At 41.5% G+C, this 13,721-nt stretch overlaps 1 protein-coding gene across 2 annotated transcripts in view; it reads left to right on the top strand.

Annotated features, from left to right (window-relative positions):
• Positions 1-486: 486 nt before the first annotated feature.
• ATF2 (activating transcription factor 2) overlaps positions 487-13,721 on the top strand; it is an 87,788-nt gene continuing 74,553 nt past the window's right edge. For both annotated transcript variants that reach the window (XM_082841279.1, XM_082841278.1), the window contains exons 1-2: positions 487-621; positions 9,670-9,770. The gene's annotated coding sequence lies outside the window, so the exon portion shown is untranslated. The remainder of the gene's footprint in view (positions 622-9,669; positions 9,771-13,721) is intronic.

Below are 13,721 nucleotides of genomic sequence, written 5' to 3'. Positions count from 1 at the left end.
GGCCGGGAAATGACAGCAACGGAAATACCAGGTTTCCGGAGCTGGGCTCAGAGGATTCCTCCTGCTTTCTCTCCCGCCACCGGCAGCCTTCCCAGAGTTCACCTTTCCTCCCTGCACACCATCAACCTCCTCACGCGACCTCAACATCCACCTGCTCCAGCGCCCTACACTTGCGCCCACCTCCAGCCGGCTGCCAATCACAGCCTTCCGCAGCTGCCGGGTACAGAGACGCCACTCTTCTAACTCCCTGGTCCCGCCCCCTCCAGAACTGCTTCCCGCCCTTCGGGTTCTGTATCCAATAACCAGCGCCCGAGTATTCTTTGGTTCCCGCCCCCTTCCTTAAACCTGACTGAACCACCTGATCCGGAGGCGCTCTGTCAGAAGGAAGGCAAGAAGGGGCGTGTGCGTGGAGAGGAGGGGCGCGAGAAGAAAGGAGGGATGTCGGGAGGGGGGCGGAGAGAAGGGTTGTCAGTCCGATCTCGCGAGAGAGGACGGAAGCCTGTGGGAGCCCGTGGCCTTTAAAGTGCGGTTCAGTCCTTTCCTCCAGGGGTGGTTTGTAAACACCGCTGAGCTCGGGTCTCCCCAGCGACCGAAAGAAGCATGAACTAGTGACCTGGAAAGGTGAGTAGTGATGAGGAGAGGGCCGCAGAGACTGGAGACTGTAGGGATACAGAGAAAGAAGGCACTAACATGGCGACGTCGCTCACCATAGTCCCCACCCCCCGCTTCCCATCACCTCGGGCGCTCCTGCCCGTGCCTGGCTCTCGGGGCGGCTGTGGCTGTGCTGCAGCTTTAGCGGCCCGCGCGGCGTCGGCTTCGGGAGCCCGGCCGAACAGGCCGGACCGTTAGGTAACTGGCATTTGTTGTTCCGGCCCCTCCCCGCTCGCGCGCTTTCCTGACGAGGAGGAAAAAGGAATAACGGCTCCTCTTAGACCCCTCCCCCTGCTATATCGTCCCCTTGTCTGGTCAGTTTGGAGATCCCTGGGGCACACGTCGGATTTGCCGAGGGTGCAAGGAGAGCCCCCTTCAGTCCTTGGGTTGAACAGGAAGAGGGCCGGCTCTGGTCTCCCCACTCAGTGGTTGGGAACTGTATGTGATGGTGGCGAGGGGGAGTATCAGGAGGCGCGGCAGAACACAGGGTCAGGGTCTCTGGCTGCGGTGGGAGCTGATGGAACAAATGGTATGCAGAACCTGGGAGCTGGAAGTCTCGGCCTTTTCTGTCCTTTCTGCCCCTTCACACTCCCGCCACCCCCCACTTTTTCAGATGGGGCGGGGCTGAGGTGCGGGTGCAGATTGATTCTGGTATTTTACCCCCCCCTTTTTTTTTTTTTTTAACCTTCCTGGGTGGACTGCAAACGTTCTGTAGGGAAATCACCTGTGCTTTTTTTTAATTGATATCCTGGGGACCAGGGCCGAGAGTGTGTTTTCTGTGTTCGCTGGTTGAACTGACGCTAGAAGGAGGCAGAGGACGGAAGAGATGGGGACTATTTTTGTGCCTTTAAGTGGTATAAAATTGTCTTTGTTTAATGAAAAGTTTTAAAACTGGACAGGCCAAGAGCAAAACTATTGTGAATATGATGGAGTAAAAGGGGTTACTCCTGATGGACCTTAGGCCTGTTGACTAATCTGTAAATTACTATGTGAAAGTTACAATTTCTTAGGAATTTAAAATTTTGGAGATAGTAACAGTAAATAAATTTAATGTCTATATTTGAAATCAGATCAAAAACTGTTCCTCTGAGCACGTTTTTTGTCCTATCTGAAGAAATTTATAACCACTGTCAGTAATAGTTTTTCTAGGCATAATTGGAAAGCCTATATGCTTGGTCTGTTGTACCAAAACTGTGAAGGTGAGAAGCTTGTTAAAAAGTCATCCCAGTAGGGTTAAGTGCCCTGAAAGACAAATGCAATAGCAATGATATTTTGTAATTAAATTTAAATTTGTTACAGTGTAACTGTAACACTGTTTTCACAGTGTAACTGAAAACACTGTTTTCAAAACTGCAGGAACATCGTTGTAAAGTGTGTTCAAAAATAGAGATGCCCTTCTTCAGATCAAGAAACAAAAAAGTTCATGGGTCTTTAAGGTCATTGATAATTGAATCCTAATCTTTGTAAAATAGTTTGTAATAATATTCCAAATTTACAGTGCTGTGTATGCTGCTTTCCTAAGACATGTTTAATCTTGTTCTGAGAGGATGCTACTGCCATTAAGTTTTTAATTATTTAAACTATAATATTGTGGTAATTTAGAACATAGGTGTTTGTTTTTTTTTTTATTTGTTTATTTATTTATTTATTTTTGGCTGTGTTGGGTCTTCCTTGCTGCACGCGGGCTTTCTCTAGTTGCTGGAGAGAGCGGGCGCTACTCTTCTTTGCGGGGCGCTGGCTTCTCATTGAGGTGGCTTCACTTGTTGCGGAGCACAGGCTCTAGGTGCGCGGGCTTCAGTAGCTGTGGCACGTGGGCTCAGTAGTTGTGACACATGGAATTAGTTGCTCCCCGGCATGTGAGATCTTCTCAGACCAGGGCTTGAACCCGTGTCCCGTGCATTGGCAGGCAGATTCTTAACCACTGTGCCACCAGTGAAGTTCCTAAAATTGCCTCAATTTTAAAGGTCCAACAGGAAAATAACTTTCAGTTTCTGCCTGTTTTAACATTGAATTAAGCATCTCTGTGCATAGATCTTTTATTTTGAATTATTTCTGTAGATACCAATCTCAAATGAGATTCTAGGTCAAAGGATATAAATGTTTCTACAGTTGCCAAATTTTTGCCTCCCCAAAGAGTTGAGCAAGTTTACACTGTCATCAGAATGTTACTGCATCAACTTTGTCTTAATTTTACCAACTTTGGAGTTGCGCTTATTAAAAAAAGTAGGATTACTTAGCTAGGAATTATTATTATTATTTTTTGCGCGGTACGCGGGTCTCTCACCGTTGTGGCCTCTCCCGTTGTTGCGGAGCACAGGCTCTGGACGCGCAGGCTCAGCGGCCATGGCTCACGGGCCCAGCCGCTCCGCGGCATGTGGGATCCTCCTGGACCCAGGCACGAACCCGCGTCCCCTGCAACGGCAGGCGGACTCTCAACCACTGGGCCACCAGGGAAGCCCAGGAATTATTAATGTAAGTGACATTATTTAGAAGTTTTATTAGTTGACTATATCAGTCTGTAGTTATTTGTCTGCCAGTGATCTGTGTGCTGGGACAGATATGTATATTTCATATTTTCTGTCATTTCACTGATTTTATTTCTCTTAAAGATTACTGAAACTTTTGACATCCAAGTAGCAATAATCCTTAAATTTTCTGCAGTTTTACATAGTTTACACATTGGATGTCTTATGCTAGTTTGTTTTAATATAAGAGCTTCTTTCTGAACTATACATTTGTGAATTATTAAACTTCATAATGACATTCCATATAGGTAACCCTTCCAATAAGGAATGTGTATGTTACAGCCAAATTGACTGTGTTGTTTTTTTGTTTTTTTTTTTGCGGTACACGGGCCTCTCACTGTTGTGGCCTCTCGCGTTGCGGAGCACAGGCTCCGGACGCACAGGCTCAGCGGCCATGGCTCACGGGCCCAGCCACTCCGTGGCATGTGGGATCTTCCCGGACCAGGGCACGAACCTGTGTCTCCTGCATCGGCAGGCGGACTCTCAACCACTGCGCCACCAGGGAAGCCCTTGACTGTGTTTTTGTTTCCTCAGTATTATCTTCTGGTTCATTGTAAGTATATAATCAATGTCATAGGGTAGTTACTAATCAGGTTGTCATGAGTCTACCACTTATTATCTGGGTCACCTTGGGCAAATCATATAACTTCTCTGTGCCTCAGTTTCCTTATCTTTAAAGATAATACTTAACTCATAGTCTTGTTGTGAATATTCAGATATTTAACGTATATACAATGCTTGAAACAGTGTCAGGAACTTAATGAGTAGTCAGTATATGGTACGGTAATTATAATTGTTAAAGTTCATTCAAAAATAATAATAATCCATCACAACCCCAACAGGCATGCATGTGGTGTGGCTTGAAGACAGTACAGTAGTCATCTATTTGGTAGCTTTGGCAATAATGTTGAGTTTTCCCTAGGAACTTACAATTTGTGGTGGAACTTATAATACTACCTCAGAATTTTCATAAGTCCATGTGAGAGAATAGCTTGTAGTTTTTGTTCCATATACATCCCTTCTTCCCAAGTGAGACTTTTTCTATATAAAACTCGTGCAGTATAGCATATCCACATTTTGAGATGGTAAAGTCATGATACTGTGATTTGCATGCATTCCAGTTGTCATTTTCTTCTGCTCCACCAATCCCACTATGAACATTTCTGTGAGACCTTTCATTTCTTCCTCTCTATAGTGGAAGAGATGATTAAATTAAAACATCATACTTCTAATATTTGTTCTTTTGATTTCTTTACTAATTATTTAATATAAGTATAGCATCATTTCTCAGTCATGGTGTTGAGAGTCACTAGTATCTTTTATCATTGTAAGATAGGTTTTAATGATTGTTGAAGTGTGGATGTTGGATTGAGGGTTACTTCTGAGGTAATATCTCTTTCATTTACCTGAATTTTGATGTACTTTGCATGGTGTGGGGGGAGGTAAGCTTACTAGTGTTGTAATGGGAATTGTATATAATCTGTATCTTATTGCCCTCTTCATAATGAGAAATTATTGATGTACTCCTAAGCGGTGATTATGAATTATTGTAATTCTTGGTGAGCTGTGAGTTTCTATTACTTTTACAAAGATAAGTTTTTAGTGAGGAAAAGCAATGATCAATAGGTACATTTTATACATCTACCTTGAGCAAAATTAATGCTATGGACACTGTTTTGTATAGCTGATATGATTACCAAATCTAAATGATGTTATTAGTAAAAACTTTCATTAGCACTGTTCATATTCATAACCATTAATCTGTAAATTCTGTGTATTTATATATTTCTAATGTTGTTCTGTTGTAATTTTAAACTATAAAACAAGAACTTGCTTACCTTAATTCACCTAGGAATTAAAGGTCTGGGAATAATCAAGACTCACTTGAAAAAATGAAGTTTGACTTAAAAATTGGACTACTGATATTATTAAATAATATTTTGATATATTGGGCTGATTTCACTATTCACATACAGTCATCCCTTGGTATCTGTGGGGTTCGGTTCCAGGATCCACTGCAGATACCAAAATCTGTTGATGCTCAAGTCCCTTATATAAAATGGCACTGTATTTGCATATAACCTAAGTACATCCTCCCGTATTCTTTTTTTTTTTTTTGCGGTACGCGGGCCTCTCACTATTGTGGCCTCTCCCGTTTCGGAGCACAGGCTCCGGACGCGCAGGCTCAGTAGCCATGGCTCATGGGCCCAGCCGCTCCGCGGCATGTGGGATCTTCCCGGACCGGGGCACGAACCCGTGTCCCCTGCATTGGCAGGCGGACTATCAACCACTGCGCCACCAGGGAAGCCCTCCCATATTCTTTAAATCGTCTCTACATTACTTATGATACCTAATACAATATAAATGCTTTGTAAATAGTTGCCAGGCAGGAGGCAAATACAAGATTTGCTTTTTGGAACTTTCTGGAATTTCTTCCCCCCATATATATATATATATATATATATATATATATATATATATATATATATTTTTTTTTTTTTTTTTGGTGGTACGGAGGCCTCTCACCGCTGCGGCCTCTCCCGTTGCGGAGCGCAGGACTCTCAACCACTGTGCCACCAGGGAAGCCCCCCGCTCCCCCAAATATTTTTGATCTGAGGTTTGTTGAATCCGGAGGGCCAACTGCACTCATAATGTACTTTCATGAATACAGTATTGAGAAAAGTCTGTGATGCTGTTCATGTATCCCATCAACTTTGAGGAATTTCATCAAAACTTTAGTATATTCTTGGGAGTTGTGATATGTATGAAGAACATCTGTCGTGTCTCCTGTGAGTAGCGAACAGTTAAAAACTGCTGCTTTCCTCATTAAAGCGGAACTTATATTTTTCTCACTTTCTTACATTGATGAAGTAAAACATTATATACCAAATAACCTTATGGGATAACATCAAATTCATGGGTTAAAGATTAATGTAAAAATCTTCTGTCTAAAAGTTAAACTATGTAGTGCTCAGCTTCTGGCTTTAAAAATAAAGAAGGTAGTAAGATTTAGATTAATTAAGTATTAGGAAAATGTACATTTTAAGTCAAAATACAGTAAAACTTCTAATAAACTGAATAGATACTATATGAGTGCCATGCACTGTACTTGATATATTTTACATATACAGTATTGTTTTCTATTATTATTATTTGTGTGTGTGTGTGTGTGTGTGTGTGTGTGTGTATGTGTGGTACGTGGGCCTTTCACTGTTGTGGCCTCTCCCGTTGCGGATCACAGGCTCCGGACACGCAGGCTCAGCGGCCATGGCTCACGGGCCCAGCCGCTCCGCGGCATGTGGGATCCTCCCCGACCGGGGCATGAACCTGCGCCCCCTGCATCAGCAGGCGGACTCTCAACCACTGCACCACCAGGGAAGCCCTCAATTATTATTTTTGACAATCCTGAAACTAGTATATTTTTTCTTCCTGGAGAGGATAGGAGGTGAAATCATACCATTTAAATTTTTCCTAATTTAGAAACTCAAAGGGGAATGAATTCCTACTGGCTTATAGCTACAGGTTTTCAACTTCTTAGGTTTAAGTTCGTCATTATGACCATATTGCTCTTCCTAGTGTGAGCTCTAGGATCATTTCTTGGCATTTTGTGGCACTTACCAAGATATGAGAAGGAAATTAGAGCACAGAGAAAACTCTGAATCTGTGCGGTTCCTTGGGCTACAAGCCTGTCCTCCTGAGTACATTAGCATTTTTGCTTACTTTATTTTCTATTCCTGTTTCACAAATCACTACATACTTTGCATCATAAAACAACCCAAATTTATCTCATAGTTTTTGTTTGTCAGAAGTCCAGGTGGGCTCAGCTGGGCCCACTACATAAGGTCTTACAAAGCCAAAATCAGTATGTTAGCAGAGCTGCATTCTTTCTTTCTTTTTGGAGTCTCTGAGGAAGAATCCATTTCCCAGTTCATTTGGATTGTTGACTGCATACAGTTTTAAGACTGAGGTCCCTCTTTCCTTGCTGTCAGCCAGGGCTAGTCTTCACTCATAGAAGTTGAAATGCTTTCAGTGCTGCCCCCTCCAGTAATGTCAGGTAAAGTCTCTCTCATGTTTATCTCTGACTTCTGCTACTGCCAAAAGCTCTCTGACAGAGAAAGTTCTTCACTCTTACTGGCTCATGTGATTAGATTGGCCATCTGGATAACCCAGGATAATCTTCCTATTTTAGAATCTGTGATGATTTTTACATCTGCAAAGTCCATTTTGCTATGTAACATAACCTATTCATAAGTTCCAGGGATTGGGGTGTGGACATCTTTGGGGGGCCATTCTGCCTAGTACACTCATATATATACTCCTGAAAAGAAATTTGATAAACTTTGTACTCTTGCACATTTCTAAGTTGATTCCTAAAATATTTCTTCATAAGTTTAGATAGTTGAAAAAAATGTAATTTCTGGCTTTTCAAGATACACCATTCTTTTATAAGTACAGTTGATCCTTAAACAACATGGGTTTGAACTGCATGGATCCACTTATATGTGGATTATTTTCAGTAGTAAGTACAGTTATCCCACAGAGCCGTTTGTCCTTTGGATTGCTGCTCCATTCATAGTCCCAAATTTACATTTGTCTAGCTAAATGCCCTGTTCTGGTCCCTTTTCCTTTAAGGAACAGTCTGTATATAAAACAATTTCGTTGCCGATTTTGAAATGAGAGTCCTTATAGCTTTTGGTATTTGCATCAAAAGTTTTAAACATATTAAGGCTGTTTTGGCCAACCTTATTCAAGGTAAAGTGCAACTCTTCTTTTCAACAGTCTGTGCAATAAGGAAATCTCCAACTTCCTACTTGGCCCACATACATGGGAGCTCAGCCCTCAGGTAAGGGCAGGTCAACTTTCCCTTTAACATCTTGCTCCTGGGATAGCTGCCTTTTCCTAATGCAATTGGTAACTGAACTTTCTGCCAAGTTCTTACCCAATCTCACCTTAGGCATTCCATTACTTACCTAACGGTCCCATGTAATCATTCCTAAGTTTTGTGGACTGCCTAGTGAGTTTATCCTCCTAAACTACAACTATTTAGGTTGTTGCTTTACTCTTATATTGTTACTCTGGTCTTCAGATAGTTTTTCTTCTTCCTCTGTCACCTACAGATTGGTCTTGCATATTTAGAGAAGTCCTTATTAACATTGGTCTTGCTCCTTGGCCACTGGCAGGAGTTTCTGCCTTTGAAAGCTCCCTTCAGTGGACTGATAAGACATCTCTACAAGGTATCCAACCATCTTACATTTTAGAATGAGCTGCATATGATGACAGAAACAACTAATTGTCCACCAATATTCATTCTCTTCTTTTTCCTTATTGTAGATGCTCCAGTTTTTTTTTCTAAGCATGTGGTGAAATAAAGAATGTATTTCTCAGCTTCCTTGCTAGCTATGGCCATGTGATTTAAGTTCTGGCCAGAATAGAAGTTTCCTGTAAGATTTCTGAAAAGTATCCTTAAAGGGAGGCTATCTCTCATCTCACCATTTTCCTTCCTGCCATTGATGTGATGGCTAGACCTTGAGCAGTTATTTTAGACTGTGAAGGGGACGCCACATGTTGAGGATGGAAGAACAACAAGACAGAAGGAGCCTGGGTTCCCAATGATCATGGTTCTGGACTGCCTGTGTTCTTGTGAGAGAAATAAACTTCTGACTCATTTAAGCCATTGTTATTTTGAGTTTTCTCACAGCTGAACCTAATCCTAACTGATACAGGCATAAAAAAAGTCATTTCCAAATAAGAAGCACATAAACAGTTGTGTGAAGCACACTGGCACAAGAAGAGCCATTAACCTTCACTCTTAAGAATTTTGACGCTCAAGATTCAGCGCTGCCGTTTCGCGGATCAGCTGTGACTACCTCTTCCTTCTGTTATATTAAAAAGTTTTATTTTTCCCTTTTCACCAAGATTCCATTGCCGTGCTTCCATCTTTGAAACTGTTACACATCTGATAGGTGGCAGTGTGCCAGGAGTTTTGGGAGGCCACAAGGTAAACATCTTCCTGGAGCATTAAAGATTTTGCAGGGAACCTTAATTTTTATACTAAAAAATAATGGAATAGAAGGCAAAATACACATGCATTTTAAAATATAAAATAAACATTTACAAATTTTTGTAGTGGAGTTATTTATTTAAATTTATTTATTTATTTTTGGCTGTGTTGGGTCTTCGTTGCTGCGTGTGGGCTTTCTCTGGTTGTGTTCATTGCAGTGCGTGGGCTTCTCATTGCCATGGCTTCTCTTGTTGCAGAGCACGGGCTCTAGGCGCGTGGGTTTCAGTAGTTGCAGCAGGCGGGCTCAGTAGTTGTGGCACCCGGGCTTAGTTGCTCCACCGCATGTGGGATCTTCCCAGACCAGGGCTCGAACCCGTGTCCCCTGCATTGGCTGGCGGATTCTTAACCACTGCGCCACCAGGGAAGTTCCTGGAGTTATTTAGATTTTGCAGAGTAATGAATTTGCTCTTTTCTGCTTCTCCTTTGCCCTAGGGATACTTAGATGGAAACTTGAGAAGCACTGCTTACTTGATTGGAGTTGAGGGATTCCTGGCAGAAGAGTAAATAAAGCTCATGGCCCACCAGCTAGAAAGGTAAGAAATTTCAAGCTTTTGCTGCAAAAGTGGTCTTTTATTTTGTGATTGTCTCTCAAATATTATTAAGTTCAAGAGGTGTTTCCATATGGTAATCCTCAGAATGCTAGTTGTCCTACCATATTGATAATGTTTAGTAAAAGAAATTCCTAAGGTTCAGCAAATTTGGAAATATCCTTTTGGAGCTACAGTGCATATCAGCATGTAAAAGCACACTGAAGACTACATAAAAGTATGTAATTTTGTTTAACTCAGAGGGTCCTAAACTTGTCTGACTAGGGAGCCCTCTGTAGCAAAGAGTTCCAATATGAAAGTCCCAACTCTCCTAGGATTTTGTAAGGATTAACTCCTACCCTCTTGCATGTGCTCGATAAATATTTATTGACTGAATAAGCAAATGAGACATCCGAATTTCAGGGTAGGGGGATAGTGGATGGAGGAAGATCAGAGGTGAGTGGTATTAACTAAGAAAGGAACAGATGAGTGGGAAGTAAGAGCACTCTAGGCTGAGAGAGGGAGCTGCCTAACTACAGCCAAGAGATCAAGGTATCATTAAGACTGGGGTGGGTGGCAGAGGTCAGTCCACGCAAGGGTCTGCAGACAGTGTTAAGGATTAGAGGCCTTATAAGAACATGTTTTTCCGTAACTTGTCCTTTCCTCTCATTTTGACTGGCACTGCTTGAGTATAAACCATCATTCTCTTTCCTGAATCTAGTAGTAACGTGTACTGGTTTTCTTATGCATAGTGTTACTCTCACCAATCCATCCTCCACACTTCCATTAGAGATGTTGCAAAAATGCCCCTTTGATTATCTAATTCACCTATTTAAAATCTTTCCATTTTTTACAGCAGGATTAAGCAAACTTTTTCTTTAAAGAGGCATATAGTAAGATTTTTAGGCTTTATGGGGGTCACATATAGTCTCTGTTGCTTCTTCTTCCCTACCCAGTGACCATTTAAAAAATGGAAAAGCTTTCTTAGCTCAACATTTTGGTGCAGGACCATAGTTTATAACCTCAGGGTGCGGGTGGGATGGGGGAGTGAGGTTGGACTTCAGACTCCTTACTGGGGTATTAAAGGCCCTTAGAGATATGTTTCCTTCTCTGGCCTCACCTCTCTTCCCTTCAATCATATATCCCATGCTTTAGCCATCAGAAGTTCTGAGAGATCCTTCAGTGTACTCTGCTTTACTGTGCTTCTACATGCTGTCTCCTCTGCCCAAAACATCATCTCTTATTTCTTTGAGAAGACTAAGCTGAGGCATTACTTCCTTCAGTACCCTGCACAGACCCTCTCTTCAGGGTTGGCTAGGTACTAGTCTTAGTTAGGGGGTAGAAAATCAGATAAATTCAACCTAAATAAAAAGCTCATAATCAGGATACAGAAGATTCTCACATGACCCAATCACAGAAAGCATAGTCAGGCATTGCAGAAACTTCTTTCCTTCATCTTGGCTACATGTTTTCTCGTCCCTGTTTTTCTGTGCCTACTCCATTCTGGCTTTCATTAATTTTTTAAAATTAATTAATATATTTACTTTTGGCTGCATTGGGTCTTCGTTGCTGGGCGCGGGCTTTCTCTAGTTGTGTTGAGCGGGGGCTACTCTTCATTGCGGTGCACAGGCTTCTCATTGCGGTGGCTTCTCTTGTTGTGGAGCACGGGCTCTAGGTTTGCAGGCTTCAGTAGTTGTGGCTCACGGGCTCTAGAGTGCAGGCTCAGTAGATGCGGTTCACGGGCTTAGTTGCTCTGCGGCAGTGGAATCTTCCTGGACCAGGGATTGAACCCGCGTCCCCTGCATTGGCAGGCAGATTTTTAACCACTGTGCCACCAGCGAAGTCCCTCATTAATTTCTTATCAGTATGAACGTGGCAGAAAATGTCTGCCAGTCCTGAGTATGATTTTGAATGTCTAGTGTATACCTCTGTTTGGCTGATTTATTATTATTTTTTTTTTCTTTTTACACGTTTCCTGAAGAGGTAATCTGATTGGCTTGACTGTTCAGGTGTCTCCTCTGGTTCACCTGAAACAGGTATGTCAGGCCATGGAGATACAGGATTGCCCTTTACTGGCAGTCTGGCTCTAAGAGGGGATTATGGCTGCGGAGGAGAGATGACCAGCTCCAGTATACCCTTTATTGCCCTATGTTCCCATAGCACTTGTGTATATCTATTATTATATGTATATCACTGAATTAGTATTACTATTTTCACTTATTTGTTTTCCTTACTAATCTGATTTTGAGGTCAGGGACCACCTTTCTTATTCTTAATGTAGTATTGGGTACAAAATAGTTAAATGTCTTCCAAATAAATTTCATAAAATAAATTATTTGTATTAGAAATGTTTGGGAATTCTGTACATTGTGTGTAACATTTAGTAATATCCATATTTTAAAAATCTGCTTTGAAACTTGAGTACATGCTTTAAATGTAAGAGGTTACAGCATTTGTAGTTCTATAATTAACTAGAAGATCAGTCAAATTTACATTTTAGACTCTAGTGATTTCTGAAATTAGTCACCAGAAATTGTTTCATTTCCCCCACCCCTATTTCCAAAGATTCATTTACTCACACTATTTTCTTTTTTTTGGTGGATGGGGGGATTAAAATACCAGCTGTAATATATTGTTAAATGAAAAAGCAAAATTCATAACAGCATGTATAGTATGCCACAATTTGTATAAAAATGTGATATACACATATATAATATACTTGTAAATACATGGATTATCTCTGGAAAAATATATAGTAACTGGTAAGAGTGGTTATCTTTGGAAATTGGGACTGAGGTCAGGGGTGGGAAAAAAGGAAGGAGACTTACTTTATACTGTATATCCTTTTGTACTGTTTGATTTTTACCAGGGGCATGTGTTTTTGTCCAAAAATGATTTATATGTTAAAAATTTTTAAAGAATAAAAATAGATGCCCGCTTTATTGCTGATAGGTCTGGACTGGAGAACATGTTTTGGACCTAAGCCTGAAATGAACCTTTACCCCAAGTGTAAAGACAGTGGATGCCCCACCCCAGAGGGTTAGGGAGGTCTACAGATTAGATGTTTACCCAGCCATGTAGTGAAGGACTGTGGTCTTTCCCATATATTTCTGTGAGAAATGAACTCAGGAGCCAAGAGGGCTAAGTTACATATCCATAATAACCCTTTTCTCAAGTTCACCAAGTTATTTCTCCTCCTATTTGGGAGACTGAATGAGTGGATAGTGGAGATGGGTAGAAATTTTCTTCCAAATATTTTTGAGAGTCACAAGTCCTTTGTTTCTTGGTCAGGAACATGGAGAGAGGCAGAGGATAGATCCTATCATACCTTTGGACATTTTTGTCCACATTGTCAACACCCAAGACAGATAGGGCTTGGCTGTCCACTTCGGGGGAGACCAGCAGTATCTTAGGAATGTCCTGCTTCCACTTGACTCGCACTGTTTTCTGTGAAGTGAATTGGTTTCCTGCCTACTTGTTTTTGGTGAGATGTAAGAAAAGCACACATTTTTATCAGCTGCATCATTTGAATGATATAATTCAAAATGGCATGGGAATAGTGATACTACAGCCTAAAGGATTGTCTTTTGTTTAATAGGTTTAACTCACATTTCAGATTTTAAACAAAGGAGTTACCTATAGGACAAATAATTGTCTAACACTACCCTTTGAGTCTTTATTCAGGTACAGAAATTGTTCTACTAAGTTTGCTCTTAACTTTTCAGTACAGAACAGTTTTTCTGTTCTTTGACATCTCTCTCTCTCTTTTTTTTTTTTTTTTTTTTTTTTGGCCACGTGGTGAGGTATACAGGATCCTAGTTCCCCGACCAGGGATTGAACCCGTGCCCCCTGCATTGGGAGCACAGAGTCTTAACCACTGGACCACCAGGGAAGTCCATGTTCTTTGACATCTCATAACATGAAGGTTATAAACTGGAAGCAAGCAGAGAATTGTTA

This window comes from Leucopleurus acutus (assembly GCF_964270905.1).
Source record: "Leucopleurus acutus genome assembly, chromosome: 6".
Taxonomy (NCBI): domain Eukaryota; kingdom Metazoa; phylum Chordata; class Mammalia; order Artiodactyla; family Delphinidae; genus Leucopleurus; species Leucopleurus acutus.
The sequence above is the reverse complement of the archived record's forward strand: the minus strand, read 5'-3'. Positions and strand labels throughout refer to the sequence as shown.